The sequence below is a fragment of the Entelurus aequoreus genome, linkage group LG11, assembly GCF_033978785.1.
Source record: "Entelurus aequoreus isolate RoL-2023_Sb linkage group LG11, RoL_Eaeq_v1.1, whole genome shotgun sequence".
In the NCBI taxonomy this organism is placed as follows: domain Eukaryota; kingdom Metazoa; phylum Chordata; class Actinopteri; order Syngnathiformes; family Syngnathidae; genus Entelurus; species Entelurus aequoreus.
In genome coordinates, this window is record NC_084741.1 from 36,390,816 (window position 1) to 36,404,240 (window position 13,425).

At 45.0% G+C, this 13,425-nt stretch overlaps 1 protein-coding gene and 1 long non-coding RNA gene across 5 annotated transcripts in view; one reads left to right on the top strand and one right to left on the bottom strand.

Annotated features, from left to right (window-relative positions):
* The window catches only part of fhod3b (formin homology 2 domain containing 3b), a 249,433-nt gene that overhangs the window by 85,551 nt on the left and 150,457 nt on the right, over nt 1-13,425 (top strand). The window lies entirely within an intron of this gene.
* LOC133660650 (uncharacterized) overlaps nt 1-13,425 on the bottom strand; it is a 35,432-nt gene that overhangs the window by 21,671 nt on the left and 336 nt on the right. The window lies entirely within an intron of this gene.

Sequence of the window (13,425 nt, forward strand, 5' to 3'; positions counted from 1 at the left end):
AGGGGTCATAGAGGTCGGGTGCGAAGTGAGCTGGGCGGCGGCCGAAGGCAGGGCACTTGGCGGTCCGATCCTCGGCTACAGAAGCTAGCTCTTGGGACGTGGAACGTCACGTCGCTGGGGGGGAAGGAGCCTGAGCTAGTGCGCGAGGTGGAGAAGTTCCGGCTAGACATAGTCGGACTCACTTCGACGCACAGCAAGGGCTCTGGAACCAGTTCTCTCGAGAGGGGCTGGACTCTCTTCCACTCTGGCGTTGCCGGCAGTGAGAGGCGACGGGCTGGGGTGGCAATTCTTGTTGCCCCCCGGCTCAGAGCCTGCATGTTGGAGTTCAACCCGGTGGACGAGAGGGTAGCTTCCCTCCGCCTTCGGGTGGGGGACGGGTCCTGACTGTGGTTTGCGCTTACGCGCCAAACCGCAGCTCAGAGTACCCACCCTTTTTGGATTCGCTCGAGGGAGTACTTGAGAGTGCTCCCCCGGGTGATTCTCTCGTTCTACTGGGGGACTTCAACGCTCATGTTGGCAGCGACAGTGAAACCTGGAGAGGCGTGATTGGGAAGAATGGCCGCCCGGATCTGAACCAGAGTGGTGTTTTGTTATTGGACTTTTGTGCCCGTCACAGATTGTCCATAACGAACACCATGTTCAAACATAAGGGTGTCCATATGTGCACTTGGCACCAGGACACCCTAGGCCGCAGTTCCATGATCGACTTTGTAGTTGTGTCGTCGGATTTGCGGCCTCATGTTTTGGACATTCGGGTGAAGAGAGGGGCGGAGCTTTCTACCGATCACCACCTGGTGGTGAGTTGGCTGCGATGGTGGGGGAGGATGCCGGACAGACCTGGCAGGCCCAAACGCATTGTGAGGGTTTGCTGGGAACGTCTGGCAGAGTCTCCTGTCAGAGAGAGTTTCAATTCCCACCTCCGGAAGAACTTTGAACATGTCACAAGGGAGGTGCTGGACATTGAGTCCGAATGGACCATGTTCCGCGCCTCTATTGTCGAGGCGGCTGATTGGAGCTGTGGCCGCAAGGTAGTTGGTGCCTGTCGTGGCGGTAATCCTAGAACCCGTTGGTGGACACCGGCGGTGAGGGATGCCGTCAAGCTGAAGAAGGAGTCCTATCGGGTTCTTTTGGCTCATAGGACTCCTGAGGCAGCGGACAGGTACCGACAGGCCAAGCGGTGTGCGGCTTCAGCGGTCGCGGAGGCAAAAACTCGGACATGGGAGGAGTTCGGGGAAGCCATGGAAAACGACTTCCGGACGGCTTCGAAGCGATTCTGGACCACCATCCGCCGCCTCAGGAAGGGGAAGCAGTGCACTATCAACACCGTGTATGGTGAGGATGGTGTTCTGCTGACCTCGACTGCGGATGTTGTGGATCGGTGGAGGGAATACTTCGAAGACCTCAATCCCACCAACACGTCTTCCTATGAGGAAGCAGTGCCTGGGGAATCTGTGGTAGGCTCTCCTATTTCTGGGGCTGAGGTTGCTGAGGTAGTTAAAAAGCTTCTCGGTGGCAAGGCCCCGGGGGTGGATGAGATCCGCCCGGAGTTCCTTAAGGCTCTGGATGCTGTGGGGCTGTCTTGGTTGACAAGACTCTGCAGCATCGCGTGGACATCGGGGGCGGTACCTCTGGATTGGCAGGCCGGGGTGGTAGTTCCTCTCTTTAAGAAGGGGAACCGGAGGGTGTGTTCTAACTATCGTGGGATCACACTCCTCAGCCTTCCCGGTAAGGTCTATTCGGGTGTGCTGGAGAGGAGGCTACGCCGGATAGTCGAACCTCGGATTCAGGAGGAACAGTGTGGTTTTCGTCCTGGTCGTGGAACTGTGGACCAGCTCTATACTCTCGGCAGGGTCCTTGAGGGCGCATGGGAGTTTGCCCAACCAGTCTGCATGTGTTTTGTGGACTTGGAGAAGGCATTCGACCGTGTCCCTCGGGAAGTCCTGTGGGGAGTGCTCAGAGAGTATGGGGTATCGGACTGTCTGATTGTGGCGGTCCGCTCCCTGTATGATCAGTGCCAGAGTTTGGTCCGCATTGCCGGCAGTAAGTCGGATACGTTTCCAGTGAGGGTTGGACTCCGCCAAGGCTGCCCTTTGTCACCGATTCTGTTCATAACTTTTATGGACAGAATTTCTAGGCGCAGTCAAGGCGTTGAGGGGATCTGGTTTGGTGGCTGCAGGATTAGGTCTCTGCTTTTTGCAGATGATGTGGTCCTGATGGCTTCATCTGGCCAGGATCTTCAGCTCTCGCTGGATCGGTTCGCAGCTGAGTGTGAAGCGACTGGGATGAGAATCAGCACCTCCAAGTCTGAGTCCATGGTTCTCGCCCGGAAAAGGGTGGAGTGCCATCTCCGGGTTGGGGAGGAAACCCTGCCCCAAGTGGAGGAGTTCAAGTACCTTGGAGTCTTGTTCACGAGTGGGGGGGGGGGGGGGGGGGTGGATCGTGAGATCGACAGGCGGATCGGTGCGGCGTCTTCAATAATGCGGACGCTGTATCGATCCGTTGTGGTGAAGAAGGAGCTGAGCCGGAAGGCAAAGCTCTCAATTTACCGGTCGATCTACGTTCCCATCCTCACCTATGGTCATGAGCTTTGGGTTATGACCGAAAGGACAAGATCACGGGTACAAACGGCCGAAATGAGTTTCCTCCGCCGGGTGGCGGGGCTCTCCCTTAGAGATAGGGTGAGAAGCTCTGCCATCCGGGGGGAGCTCAAAGTAAAGCCGCTGCTCCTCCACATCGAGAGGAACCAGTTGAGGTGGGTCGGGCATCTGGTCAGGATGCCACCCGAACGCCTCCCTAGGGAGGTGTTTAGGGCACGTCCGACCGGTAGGAGGCCACGGGGAAGACCCAGGACACGTTGGGAAGACTATGTCTCCCGGCTGGCCTGGGAACGCCTCGGGATCCCCCGGGAAGAGCTGGACGAAGTGGCTGGGGAGAGGGAAGTCTGGGTTTCCCTGCTTAGGCTGCTGCCCCCGCGACCCGACCTCGGATAAGCGGAAGAAGATGGATGGATGGATGGATGGAATTATGATGAACAAAGCGACTTCCAAGTGTATAGTACACCTACGCATCCGTGGATGTACTATACAGACATGCACACACACTCACCCCCCATCTCACGATTTTGCCGCTTTATTCCCCCTGGCCCCCCTTTCCCTCTCCCAATGTGGTATCCCAGACCACGGAGCTGTGCCGTGTGTCGGCTGCGGCCGGCTGCTTGCCCTGGAACAACCCCCCAACCACTTGCAAGACCTGAGAATTTGTATGTCCTAATGTGTGCTTTTATGTGCTTATGTTTGCTGAGGTTTTGTCTTAGTCCCACACTGCACCCTTTTACAGGAACATAGTTAGGGATAACTTGTGATTTAATGAATTTGCTATTAATGTTTGAAGTGTTCCTTGTAACCTTAACCTCAAGAAGCACAGGTTTGCACAAAATCATTTCCATACGTTTTGATGCAACAAGTGCACATTTCTTGCTTACTCAGTGTGTCATCATGAACCATGTATATCAGAAAGACATTCCCGCCAACTTTCCATTTGCGAGGCTCTGTTTAGTGGACTGAAGGAGGGAACAGCAGCAGCTGTGCTGGAATAGTGTCCTGCATGGAAAAAGCATCTGTGTTGTCTGGTCTTAATTATACCTTTAGCTCAAGTTAGAATGGCTTCTATTCGCTCGAGTCAGCAATGATCACGTGCTTTAATATCAAACCTTCAGAGAAATCTTTTTGTTAAGATATGCAATTATACCGCATTGACCCAAATATAATACTATCACCCTTTCCAAGACCCTTTTTTTCATGAAATAATGTATTATGTTTACAGCACCTACTAAATCACATTTTAGTTGTATTTCTTAGCTGCTGGACAGTTGACTCTGCTTCATTGATCGGCATTATCTTCAAAACTGGCCTCATAACATAACTTTTGAGACCCGTTTTCAAAGGGGTCTCTGACCTGCTTAGGGAAAAACCTGTCGGTTTTATAGATCTCTGAACAGCGAATTCTATATTACAGTGCTGCCTCGGTTTTTGTTAGTTATCTGTTCCATAATGTCAGATGAAAACCATAGCCTTTTTTCCCATAGTAAACAACGTTAATACAATTTGAAGAGTGCGGCGTCTGAAACCCAAGGTACCACTGTAATAGTCTTTAAAGGCCTACTGAAATGAATTTTTTTTATTTAAACGGGGATAGCAGATCCATTCTATGTGTCATACTTGATCATTTCGCGATATTGCCATATTTTTGCTGAAAGGATTCAGTAGAGAACATCGACGATAAAGTTTGCAACTTTTGGTCGCTGATAAAAAAAGCCTTGCCTGTACCGGAAGTAGTGTGACGCCGCAGGTTGAAAGGCTCCTCACATTTACCCATTGTTTACACCAGCAGCGAGAGCGATTCGGACCAAGAAAGCAACGATTACCCCATTAATTTGAGCGAGGATGAAAGATTTGTGGATGAGGAATGTGAGAGTGAAGGACTAGAGTGCAGTGCAGGACGTATCTTTTTTCGCTCTGACCGTAACTTAGGTACAAGGGCTCATTGGATTCAACACTTTCTCCTTTTTCTATTGTTGATCACGGATTTGTATTTTAAACCACCTCGGATACTATATCCTCTTGAAAATGAGAGTCGAGAACGCGAAATGGACATTCACAGTGACTTTTATCTCCACGACAATACATCGGCGAAGCACTTTAGCTACGGAACTAACGTGATAGCATCGGGCTTAGCAGCAGATAGAAACAAAAGAAATAAACCCTTGACTGGAAGGATAGACAGAATATCAACAATACTATTAAACCATGGACCTGTAACTACACGGTTAATGCTTTCCAGCCTGGTGAAGCTTAACAATGCTGTTGCTAACGACGCCATTGAAGCTAACTTAGCTACGGGACCTCACAGAGCTATGCTAAAAACATTAGCTATCCACCTAGGCCAGCCAGCCCTCATCTGTTCATCAACACCCGTGCTCACCTGCGTTCCAGCGATCGACGGAGCGACGAAGGACTTCACCCGATCATCGATGCGGTCGGCGGCTAGCGTCGGATAGCGTGTCTGCTATCCAAGTCAAAGTCCTCCTGGTTGTGTTGCTACAGCCAGCCGCTAATACACCGATCCCACCTACAGCTTTCTTCTTTGCAGTCTTCATTGTTCATTAAACAAATTGCAAAAGATTCACCAACACAGATGTCCAGAATACTGTGGAATTTTGCGATGAAAACAGAGCTTTTTGTATTGGATACAATGGTGTCCGAATACTTCCGTTTCAACCATTGACGTCACGCGCATACGTCATCATACATAGACGTTTTCAACCGGAAGTTTCGCAGGAAATTTAAAATTGCACTTTATAAGTTAACCCGACCGTATTGGCATGTGTTGCAATGTTAAGATTTCATCATTGATATATAAACTATCAGACTGCGTGGTCGTTAGTAGTGGGTTTCAGTAGGCATTTAAGTGGTCGGCGCGGTTGTTCGTTTTAATAAAGTGCTTGTTGATTGACCTCCTCCATCAAGGTCATCCTTTCAACATCCAGGCAAAACCTACATTATCTTTACACAGAATCCGGACTAGTTGCATTGTTGCTGTTACAATTATTATATCACGTTTGACTGTGTTAACGTGTAATTTTGCACGAAAAGGGTTTAATAATGAATAAATACGTAAAACTGTTTAAGATTACTTCTGCTGTTAGTGGTAATCTGCCACCCTTAAAAAGAATGATTAGTGCAATACATCCTATTATTACCACTGGGACCTACACTGTATTTGCCATCCAAAGGTGTGTTTGTATGCGATGGATGTGGGTAATGCCAATGTTCGATTGGTCTGTTTATCTGTAGAAGGTCGCCATGCAGGATTGTTAAATGTTGATTTTCAAATGATGCAACGGGCTGGATCAAATATCTCCCCGGGACGAATTTGGCCTACGGGCCGGCAATTTGATACCTGTGGTCTAAATTATAGTCTTAAATCCAGCTCAACACGATATATAATTGACACAACTGACAATCTACCATAGATAAAAAAAACTACATGATCGGTTCTTCATAAGAAGTCATTTTCACATACCAACATTACTACCCCAAGTCTCCTTAAATATTTCAAACATTACATTTCTGGTGCTAAATCCATCTAAGAATGATCAGTTTGTGGTTAAAATTTTGGTGTGAAGCACAGACATTTGTGCTTGTCCAAGATATATTTTAAGGACACGTTTAAGCTTCACAATGTGCTGTCATTTTATTCCATAACAAAGTCCACAGAATATAAACGTCACTTCACGCCAGTTCCTCGCCAGCTTCTATGTATCTCAGCATTTGACAGCTTGGAGACGAGGTCAAACGGGTTTAACCCTGGCTAAACTTGTGAGCCACCTGGAGACCCCCGCTGATCAGTTCATGGTTATCCCACACCCTCCTACACTTAGGTTGCATACATAGGGGTCACTGGGGTCTTTTTTTTTCTTCCTCCTGCTTTCTTCCCACCTCGGTCTTTCAATCCCGCTGGCTTGTAGGGTTGTGTCCCCGGCCACGTATCCTCTAAATAGATGAATGGAGCGGCTTGGCACAGGTCCCTACGTGATCTCTGCAAGGGGGGCTGGTTTTAAAGCACTTTTTTAGTCCGAGCTGACACTGGAGGGAAGCTGCTGCCCCTGAGGTCAGACAGCAGGAGTTGACAGAAGGACTGGAGGAGCACCTCATGTCACCAATGAGTGATTTATGGACAAGTGACACAATCCCCACTCCTGTACGGGGCAATGAAAACTGGAGCCATCACATCCTGTCTGCCCCCCTGCCACTTGATGTTGAATTGAGGAAATATTTTAGTAACCCTAGTGTGGGTTCTACGTTTCAAGACGTAAACTGAATTGCTTTGAAAAGTTCTTAGTGAAAGCTGAGCCTCTCGTTTCCTTATGTGGAAAGTTCTTGAATGGGAGATTTTCTTTTCAATCTGTGTCTGCAACCTGTCTCATATTTCATCTTTTACGGCCTGATTTTATATTAATTTGCCACCCCAATATTTTTGCAGCAAACCACATTTTTTGCATGCATCCTGTTTCTAAAATGGGAAAAGATGGTTTTTCGAGGCACAGTGAAACACGTCGAGGAATGTTCCCCCTTCAGATGTCATGTGGTGCGTGACTGTGCACACGGCCAGGCCACGCTGGCCCGCTCCCGTTGCAGACACACGCCGGAATTCTCATTTGACTGAATAGGGAATATCATAGGCACATGTCTGCATGCAGCAGGTAATAAGGGAGGAGTTATCTTATGAGGATGTTGCACATCTACACAATTTTTTGGATGGAATCCATGCTTTTCTGCATGGATTGCATCCTGTTTGGTTTTCACGTGTAAACTAATCACATGAATGTGCATCTTTGGCAAACCGAAAACTCAAAGCATGTAGGGGGAAAGAAACCGCTCATGACTCAAGCTACATCTTCTGCATTTGCTCCCTGAGTTTTAACATTTATTTTGGAATACTTTGATTGGTATGAACCTTGTCGAACTCTAAGATATTCAGTTGCTAATCTTTTAACGATCCCGATAGTCAGAAGCAAAACTCACAGAGTTCTGTTTCCAACACTAGGGCCAGTCTGTGAAACAGTCTGCTGGAGGATCTGAGGTCGACAGCAAATGTTCATGTTTGTAGAAGTAACCTTCCAACATACAGTACTTTTTGAGCAGATTTGCGTATTGATTATACTGGATTTAATCTCCTGATTTGGGGCGTTGTCATGGAAATTAGATTAAGAGAATCTGTCTGTCTATCTACAGATGTGGTTAATGGTTGTCTGTCTGTTTGTCCGTCCCATCATCTATCTGCAGTTATAACTGTCAATAGTACAGTGCTTTGCTTAAGGTCTGCAGGAGATGTCTTGAGCTGTTTTTGGTCTGTTCCCCATCAGGAAGGCTGCCTCAGCAGGGCCTCAGCCTGCCTGTGAGTGGAAATCTTTGGCTGGTGTTATCTTTGGAAAGTGTCGAGTCCACAGAAACCCGGGAGCAGGGAGTCCAGTGTCAGCTAAGACATCACCAGGGCTCACTATTGCATTGAAGGAGAGAGAAAGCAGTATTTGTTATATTCTGAGAAAAGACTAGATGAAGGGACATAGGAGATCTTTGACTGACCCAGTCCAAGATTGGGACATGCTTGTGACAGACTCCTGCTTGGTGGTTTTTGTGGGATGTGAAGTCAGTGCTGCATATGTGAAGTGGGCTATATTGCTCCTCAAGTCCCGTAGTGAGATGGGCCTCATTCACTTAATGCAGGAATCCATTTCATTCTATCCATTGACATTGTGCTTCGTTATTACCCCCAAAGAGCCAGCAGGGGCTTGGACGCTCTCCTATATGTGTTGCATGTTGCCAAATGGCATGACAAATTAGCACCCCACGGAAGTATTGACTCTCTGCGGATGTTTGTCTCAACGAAAGAACATGGTCGCTTCCTGACTTGGCAAACTCACAGTTCTGCTATATTGTAATATTAACATAAACATAAAGCTTTTAGGCTGCGTCAGTTTCCAATTTCATCTACTGTTTTTCTCTAATGCATGATCTTTTGTCATTATGTTCAGACGTGCATGAATGCAACCCGTTTGCTAAAATTCTAAGTTCAAAGGTCACCTTTAATTCACTGTTTTGCCATCCAGTTCCTATATATTTGATCATAATATTTACTCTTTCCATATGTTGAATCAACATGAGGATGCAAATGACCCTCAAATATGCATATTTCCAATTTAAAGTGTGTCATCATGTCATACACAATCAAATACCATCTTAATACATTCCACATATCAACATATACATATGCATATACAGTATACTTGGGGTGCAGGGAAAAAATTATTAGCATCTGAATTACGATTGTTTGTTTTGACTCTGAATCGAGTCAACATTTTCAAGAATCGATTTTTAAAATGACGTTTCTCCTTTTGTAACCTGTTGTGAAGAAGTTTAATTATAATTTATAAACCCATCCATCCATCCATTTTCTACCGCTCGTCCCTTTTGGGGTCACGGGGGGTGCTGGAGCCTGTCTCGGCTGCATTCGGGCGCAAGGCGGGGTACACCCTGGACAAGTCGCCACCTCATCGCAGGGCCAACACAGATAGACAGACAAAATTCACACTCTCATTCACACACTAGGGACCATTTAGTGTTGCCAATCAACCTATCCCCAGGTGCATGTTTTTGGAGGTGGGACGAAGCCGGAGTACCCGTAGGGAACCCACGCAGTCACGGGGAGAACATGCAAACTCCACACAAAAAGATCCCGAGCCCGGGATTTAACTCAGGTCTACTCAGGACCTTCGTATTGTGAGGCACATGCACAAACCCCTGCACCACCGTGCTGCAAATAATATATTTTGAGAATCAGTTTGAATGGAGAATTGATTCTGAATCTAATTGTCACTCCAAGAATCTTAATTAAATTGAATCGAGGATTCTTTGAATTGTTGTAAGCTTCAAAATCCCTAATGTATACAACCACTAGTACACTAGAAATGTACAAACTATTAAAAAATACCCATCTACCCTTACCTGACTTTGTAAAAAGTGTAAACATTAAATACTCATATACACTGTTTGATTTTAGGATATGGTAGATACATGTTGTATTTGTCTTCTTTCATTGTAATCACTGGACTAAACATTGAGGTTTGTCAGTTGATTTTCCTCTGACACTAAAATAATCATAATTATAGACACTCTCAGTTATACACAGAAGTACTGAGCAGCTGACATTAGTATTAATATCAACGCGTTGTCATGTTTCTATTTTGACAAGAGCTTGGCATTAGGTGACTAACTTGCTGTTAAGAGACATAGCCGTGCGCCTCACATTTCTAATGGTGCATACTATAGTTTGATCTCTTGTCTTTTTGCATGTGCATGAATGTAAATTTAGACTAACCCCTATCTCTAAACTAGTCAGCTTGGTGGCCGGTAGCAGGAGTTTACAATGGTGTTCATTTATTTTTGATGTAACCCACATGTATTTTGGGAATAGACAGGTTTCACTTTCCCCTCACTTGCGTACAGCAAAGGCCAGATGTCAGATTAAGAATGCCAGCATTTAATGTGTATAACAGACTGTAGTACAGTTCACTCAGGAGGGGGACGGAGGATTTACTGTAAGTTCTCATGGCTTGTCTAGTCACAAGTGGTTGGAAAAAATAGAATCAGTATTGTGAGGTATATACGATCTTATAGTGCATATTTCTTACAGCAGGGGTTCTTGACCTTTCTGACCTCAGGGCACAACTTTTACACTACAGAGGGGCCCTGGGCCCACTCACATTATACACTGATTTAATTATCTTGAGTAAGTAATCCAGGCCAAAAATAAATAAGGAACAAATACAATGACCTGGATGAATGAGAACATCCATACATACGGAGAAAATCCATGATGGTTGGTTGGTGTTTGTATGATGAGTCACAATTGGCTAAGGTTAGGGCAAATTATTACAGACTGGCCAATCATAGGCAAGATAAGGCGGGTCATCTAAACCACGAAGCAAAATCATAACAGTCACACACTCATGTCACATGATGACAAGGAGACAGAAGGACGCTTAAAGCTGACCACTCAAAAAAAAAAAAACATACTTGAAAATGGCAGAGGGATTGTCTCCCGCAGATTAGGTTTTTCCTTTAGTGATGAAGATGACGTGCAAGAAACCAACAATAATGCTTATCCTTGGCCCTATTTAGACAAATGTATGCGTTTAGAAAAAACAATGACCAAAATTAAGTTTTTAGTTGTTTACTCTGTAAACCAAAATCACAACTGCTGTCTTCATCTAATACGTCCAACACAAATTTAGGAACACACATTAAGGTGAGTTGAGTTCATGAAACGTTTTACTGCACATAAACATTTCCAACTGTTCCCGAACAACACACAAGTCATTGTTTTTTTTGACAAGATATAGATAGATGCTGTTTTTTACTGTAGGCAGAGAAAATAAATAACATTATTGGGGTGGGCCAAAGAATAAGCTAACTAAAATACATACAGTGGGGTTCAGGGACCCCTAGAGCTAGTTGTAGGGTGTCCCCAGCTAAATGACAGATAGTTGAAGGCCTACTGAAATGAAATTTTTTTATTTAAACGGGGATAGCAGATCCATTCTATGTGTCATACTTGATCATTTCGCGATATTGCCATATTTTTGCTGAAAGGATTTAGTAGAGAACAACGACGATAAAGTTTGCAACTTTTGGTCGCTGATAAAAAAAAGCCTTGCCTATACCGGAAGTAGCGTGACGTCACCGGAGGAAGGACTCCTCACATTTTCCCATTGTTTACAATGCAGCGAGAGAGATTCGGACCGAGAAAGCGACGATTACCCCATAAATTTGAGCGAGGATGAAAGATTCGTGGATGAGGAAAGTAAAAGTGAAGGACTCGCGTGCAGTGCAGGACGTATCTTTTTTCGCTCTGACCGTAACATAGGTACAAGGGTTCATTGGATTCCACACTTTCTCCTTTTTCTATTGTGGATCACGGATTTGTATTTTAAACCACCTCGGATAATATATCCTCTTGAAAATGAGAGTCGAGAACACAAAATGGACATTCACAGTGACTTTTATCTCCACGACAATACATCGGCGAAGTTCTTTAGCTACTGAGCTAATGTGATAGCATCGGGCTCAAATGCAGATAGAAACAAAATAAATAAACCACTGACTGGAAGGATAGACAGAAGATCAGCAATACTATTAAACCATGGACATGTAAATACACGGTTAATAATTTACAGCTTGGCGAAGCTTAACAATGCTGTTGCTAACGACGCCATTGAAGCTATCTTAGCTACGGGACCTCACAGAGCTATGATAAAAACATTAGCGCTCCACCTACGCCAGCCAGCCCTCATCTGCTCATCAACACCCGTGCTCACCTGCGTTCGACGGAAGGACGAAGGACTTCACCCGATCATCCGTGCGGTCGGCGGCTAGCGTCGGCTAGCGCGTCTGCTATCCAAGTCAAAGTCCTCCTGGTTGTGTTGCTACAGCCAGCCGCTAATACACCGATCCCACCTACAGCTTTCTTCTTTGCAGTCTTCATTGTTCATTAAACAAATTGCAAAAGATTCACCAACACAGATGTCCAGAATACTGTGGAATTTTGAGATGAAAACAGAGCTTTTTTGTATTGGATTCAATGGGGTACCAATACTTCCGTTTCAATGATTGACGTCACGCGCATACGTCATCATATATAGACGTTTTCAACCGTAAGTTTAGCGGGAAATTTAAAATTGCACTTTATAAGTTAAACGGCCGTATGGGCATGTGTTGCAATGTTAAGATTTCATCATTGATATATAAACTATCAGACTGTGTGGTCGATAGTAGAGGGTTTCAGTAGGCCTTTAATAGTAATGGACCCTTTTTGGGTCCATTACTATTAACTATGAACACACTTTGCACGTATTATTCTGACCATAGGGAGCATGGATTCTAAGGCGCACTGCCGATGAGCGGGTCTCTTCAGGTATATTTTCATACAAAAAGCGCATTAAAGGGGTCTATTATGATTTTTTTCTAAATGTAAAGCACTTCCTTGTGGTCTACATAACTTGTAATGGAGGATCTTTGGGTAGAATGTTGCATAGATTGTTTTACAGACCATCTTCAAGTCGCTTTCTGAACGTCTCTTCAGGATGCGCCGTTTTGTGGGCGGTCTTATTTTCGTGGCTCCACTTCGTTAGCATCTTCTCCTTGTCATTTTTGTTGTAGCGTGTAGGGTTACAAAGGGGTGGAAAGTTTACGGTAAATTTCCGGAAAGTTTCCGGAAATTTACCACGGGAAGTTTAGCTCAGGAAGTTTGGAAATGTTTACCATTTTTTGATTATTCAAAGTTGGACACCGTCCATGGGAATTAATGGGAATATATGGGAATTAATGGGGAATTACAATAATTATATATTATTGGGCACTTGTCTATATGCTGCTGCATCTTTGTGGCATTTTTGACATAGCTCTTTGCACAGTATTTGCAAATGTACACAGCCTTTCCGCCTACATTGGTTGGGGTGAAATGTCTCCACACATCAGATGGTGTACGTGGCATTAATTTGTTTGTATTTATTCTTGTAAAACACTAATGCAATGCCACACACAGATATAAATAGTCAGCTAAACAACTACAGTAGTCTTTAGAAATATTTTACTGATGGACAAATGAATATAAATAGGCTAGATGAATAAATGAACACTCAATCAGCATGTTAAATCAAACTATAACCTACATTCTTATATGACAACAGAATGGCTATCAGAACAGAAGGCAGAGGAAACTACACGTTTTGATTTAGTATTTGCTAGTTGAACTTTACAGATCACAAAAAAGGTAAATTCGGATCGCTAACGTTGTTAGCATAAATGA